Consider the following 5806-nt stretch of genomic DNA (forward strand, 5'->3'; position numbering starts at 1 on the left):
ATATTGCTGTTAGCAGTTAGCAGTAAGCTCCAGCAATCTGGTTGGTCCACTTAAGGAGATTACTACTTGGTGGTGTAACACTTTATATATATATATACTGTGTCAGGAAAAAAATGATACGGTGCACAAAGCCTATTGAATTAGTTAATCCATCCTCGTTCTGAAGACATAAGGAAAATGTGTTTGTGACTTAAAAACAATTTCAGTAATTTGTAATTCTCATAAAGCCACATTTTAACATTATAAGTGTTTATTCGAAAAAAATTGTACAATTTGTGACAATTTTTTTATTTTAAAATGTGTTGGCATTACACAAGTCAATTCAAAATGACCTTGTAATTTTTTCTTAAAATAATAAAATGTCTTAGTTGGAACATTTGATCTGTCACGCAGTTATTCAGGTGTTCCAGAGTGAAAGATGGAGGTCCTCACACACGACTCCGAGCACTGATGCTTTGAAATTTTGGCATAAAAACACGTGAACTTTGACATCTTAAAAAAGGAACACCATGACCGGCGTCATGAGCTGAACACCAGTTAATTATCAACCAGTCAACTCAACTGGTGAACAAGTTCTGTTAAAAAATAAAATACTGTGAGAGCATAATAACATTTATTTAAATGAGCTATAAACCACTCATATTGCGTTACAATACAGTTTTAAAAAAGGCTTTAGACAACTGTATTTTGTACTTGTATTTTGCAGAATAAAGCATTTTGTTAATGTGAAAAAAACAAAAAAATCTTCAAATTGAGTTGAATAAAGTTTGACTTATCTGATTTGTTTCTCTTAATGCACCTTATAATCTGAAGTATACAGTGTATGAATGTTTCTGTTCCGTGTCCTGAGATGACTTCTGCTGTGACTTTATGCTTATATAAATGAACTGAATTGAATTGTGTAATTGTTCAAGTCTAAAACTGTTATTTTGTCCGATTTATTCTGAGTTGACTGTTTAGTTCAATAACAGTTGTATTTTTTTATCTTCAGTGTTTTTACTTGACTTTTTCACTGCAGTTCTCATTTTATTTCATGACACATTTTTACAGTAGAACATTTGTTTAAAAAGTGACAACTGCAGCTTTAATTCCGACAAATGCCGTTTTCAGGCCAGTTTCTGTTTGTTTTTGCAGGGAACTGCAGTTTTTCCTCTCCTCAGTTCTGTCCTGCTCGATCCTCATGAGTGGGAGAAACCAAACACCTTTCATCCGGCTCACTTTCTGGACAAAGATGGGAAATTTGTGAAGCGAGACGCCTTCATGCCGTTCTCTGCAGGTTTATGAGTTCAGCAATTTGTTGTTGAGGTTTCATTCAGAGACGAGTCGTACAAAGGTCTCTTCTTTCGTTCTCTTGCAGGACGCAGGATTTGTCTTGGAGAGAGTCTGGCCAGGATGGAGCTCTTCATCTTCTTTACCACCCTCCTGCAGCATTTCCGTTTCACCCCTGCTCCTGGAGCTTCACCGGATGACTTAGAGCTGACTTCATGTGGGGGAATAACTATCAGTCCTTCTCCTCACAAACTGTGTGCTGTTATTCGAACCTGAAAAAGAGGAGGTGCAAATCTTTGAAGGGCATAGTAATGATAATGTATCTGTAAAATATGAAATAGTTTTCTAATCTTGGATTATTTAATTCCAGAAAGGAAGAATCTCCACATAGGAAAATTCTTAGTGGCTGTTTTAACCCAAAAAGGGGACGTCACAGTTGAGAAAGATTTAATGTTTTTTTTTTAATGTTTCCATTGAAGTTCAAACCTTTGAGCAAAGCAGGTTTGGTTTCTGGCAGGGCTTAATTTGAGCCGGACCCTGCCGGAACAGGATCTGGGAACTCACTCATTTTGACCAGGTGCATTCCGGTAACTGTTTGCACGGGTGCTGTAACTCTCAGGCTTACAAATAATAAAGTTATGAACAAATATGACTGCCTTGAATGAATAAAACTTATATTGGATATGTAAACTGACACTCATTACATAAACACTCATTTTAAACACAAGAGTTATGAGCATACGATCTGCCTCTTTAAGTAACATTTCTGTGTCTACCCTTAAATAAATCTCCCCCACTAAAAGAGTGGTGGGGGTGAGTGCCAAGCAAACCAGGCAGTCGTATGCGGGCAGGAGCTCACAGCCGCAGGCAGGGGCCTGGAGGTTTCACATGTGGAGTTGGACAACGAGCAGGGACAGAGTCAGGCTAGGTTCCAAGCCCAACTTACATGACGATTCTATCAAGTTGGGGGGTGGGGTGCTTGACAGAAGCCGAGTGTTTACAAATGTAGGTAAACATAGGACCCGTTAAAATACACCAAAATTTGCATCTACTTTATTCAAAGATTTCTGTGGGAGGACCCCCAGCCCCCCGCCCACCCCCGCCCTCGCCAGCTCGCCTGCTATTTACATTGCGGCATCAGTTGAGAAGAAATTACGTTACACATTACAGTACAAATCTTGAGTTTTATTTTTTAACTTTCGTATTTTTCTATTCCAAGCAGGTTTTTTTTACATAAACAAATAAACAAATAATTTTCAGGTCAAAAGAACAGTTGCAAACCAGTGACACGTCAGTGTCTGATGCTCATTGCTACACATTGAGGACCTTTTCACTTAACAGTTTTTCTTCAGAAAACTCAGCATATCTTCTTTCTGTGGACACAAACTAGCCCACTCCAGGCTGATGGTGTCTCCAGCAGTAGAAAATGTTCGCTCTGAAGGTGTGGATGATGCTTGTTACACACACAGATACCTGGTTGCCTGTTTGATAGCACTGACATATTTTCTGTCCCATTCCACCAGCAGGTCACTGAATTCACTGAGGTTAGGGTTGATGCAGACGTCTGCACCTCTGTGTCTCTTCCTGAATCTTTTATGTGGTTCTCTGGGATTTAGGGCTCTTATCATCCCCCTAATTGACATTAGAATAAAAAACATTAACAATAACATGGTTGTGTTATTATTGCTCAAAAACCATTATCTAGGCTGAGAGATAAACGTTTAACTTGCCAACAAAATCTTTTGCAGCTTATCTTACCTCCACCATGCAGCCTCCACTGTAGAAAAAGGCAGCAAACTTTTAACAACAAAGTTTGTGACTGTCCTGTGGCCCCCACCTCACTTTTCTTTTGTCTGTCCTCACATCAGGGTCAGAGGCTCCTGTGAGGAGAACATTAACATAAACAGTGAACATTAGCTGAACTGTTTAAGCAGCTGACATGATGGATGAGCACATTTCCCACAAGCTAAGCTTCATCTGTTACTGTCAATCTTTAGTTAGCACTAGCTACACATCTAGCCATAAAATAAAGCTCCACACTAATATCTTAAAGTTAGCATTCCATGGATCCTAGTTTAACTCACCGTGATGCACCTAGTAATCTGCAGTAACGTTAACAAACGTAAATTTACCAGCTGAAATCCCAGACACAGAGCCATCCTCGGTGCGCTCAGGTGAAGCTGAGTCTGGTCGTGGAGATTTTGAAGAAGACCATTCAGGCTCTGTAACACCCACAGCCTGACTTAAATGCTGAGAGGCGGAGGCTGCGGTCCTCTCTCCTTGCAGACATACATGGAGCAACTTTACGCTCTTAAATTGATTCCCTGCACACCTAAAATGGAGCCATACATTTGCCCTTGGTGGCATTTTTTAAGCAGTCTCACGACACACACAACTAGTTCACAACACAGATACACGTGTTACGGAGAGGCAGCCTTCCTTTGGGATTGATTATGATATTCGTACTAAATATGGACCAGGCTGCTCCAGAAGTGACACATCTAGTGACTGCTGCTGCTATTTGCACCAAGTAATGCAAAACTGGCAGCACTGTAAAGATTTACAATATGGCGTTCACATTAATCACTTGGAAACTTTTACGGCTGGATCTGTTTCAAGATAACAGCATTGTTGTCTTTGTTGTTGAACCCACCCGGAACAATCCTTAGCTTGTGATTGGTCAGAATTAAACCTTCATCAAACTGAAGTGGTTCAGAGTTGTCTACAACAGGTAAGATAACAATTAATTGCACTTAACTTTCCACAAACTCCCACTTCAAATATGTTTCAGTTAATCTATGGGTGAACTCTGAAGTCAAATGGCACAAGCTACTTTTCTTCTTAACCTACTGGTACTTGATTCTTTTAATGGTTTATTTGTTTACAGGTGTGGGACCTGTTTGAGAATATTCCGGTTTAAAAAGAACACGTTTCAGCTGGTTCATGGCTCATTACTGCTCACAACAATTGTGTCATGGAAGCTTCCCCTTTGCTAAAACTGTTCGAGGTCAACTTTTGGGCCAAGCACCGATTAACTAGAGCAGGACAGCTGCTAAGTAACATCTGCACTTGTACAAAGCAGGGGGATCTTTCTGCCTCTGTCAGTTATCAAACATCTGCCACAGACAGGAAAAGACACAGGCCTCCTCTTGTTAACTCCCTCCATAGCATCTTGTCTCAACTTTTATGCTCAACTGCAGGTTCCTGTCATTCAGGCTTATTTTGACTCTAATGAAATCAAAGCATTATAAACGTGCAACATCATTCATCAGTTCAAATTAAATCACTCCAAGACTTGCTTATAATATTTAGATCAGCTGCAACCAGTTATGTCTGATCCACATGAGCATTGTGACATCACATGTGCACCTTAAATATAAACTGTGATATTGTTAAAAATTGATTCAGATAAACCATTGTCTCCCATTACGTTTCCTGTTCTGGTTCTGTCCTTGTGATGCTCAGAAAAACTAACCCGACTCTCTTTCTCCCTCGGTTTTGTTGTTTTCCCAGGATGTGATGTACCAGCTGCTTCAGCGGCGTGACTTCCTGCACTCGCACCACGTGGTTCACCGTGACCTGAAACCCCCGAACGTCCTGGTCACCAGCGGAGGACAGATCAAAATGGCCGACTTTTATAATATTTTTTAAACTTACTGCAACGCCACCTTAGGAAAGGCACTTAAGTTCATTTACAAGTAAGCAGGAGACTGTTCCAATAAATACATTTTATGAACACTAGTTAAAAACTATTTTAATGGAGACAATAGAGATCCTTAAAATCAACGTTTTCCAGTTGTCAGTCAACTAAAGGTTCAAGGCAACAGAACTTCACCCACAAGCTGTGATGCACAACACACGAGTGGAAGGGAACCAACACCTTCAGCCTTCAACCTGGAGCATAAATATGAAATTAAATAAACAGAAATAAATATGGATAATGGTTAAGAGTTAAAAAAAAAGAAAACACAGGCCTCACATTCACATACATACAACAATAGCTGAAAATGTAAAATGTTCAGCCCGCCAACCTTCTCTCAGGTAAGACGCTCCCTAATTGTGGTGACTCCAGCAGGCTGCGAGTCCACCAAGACGGGCCTGAGCAGAACGAGGCCAGCTGGGATCAGACTGAACCAGCTGACCCGGAGCAACAGATTAAAAACAAGCACAAACAATTCAAAGCTCTACAAAAATGAGCTGCAAAGCAGCAGGGCATCATGCGGCACTGGCATGGCGTCACTTCTGCAACACAAATATTATTATTATTATATTTTTTTAATGGATGGCAGAACAAACGGAGCAGCTTTGGATGTTATCAGCCCATTAAATGACCGTTATTAGTTGTTATCATCACAATATGTAGCGGTGAGACGGTCCCACCTACCTCCTAGTAGGTTTAAAGGTACATTATTATCGTTATTATTGCTGATAATAGGCATAACCCTTTTCCTAAACGTAAGCTTACACGTGACCCGGAGGACCAGCCCTAAACTTAACCCCCCTTACCCTTGTGCCTAAACCTAACCAAGACCCTAAA

Source organism: Nematolebias whitei, chromosome 12 (assembly GCF_014905685.2).
Source record: "Nematolebias whitei isolate Nwh7 chromosome 12, NemWhi1, whole genome shotgun sequence".
Lineage (NCBI taxonomy): Eukaryota > Metazoa > Chordata > Actinopteri > Cyprinodontiformes > Rivulidae > Nematolebias > Nematolebias whitei.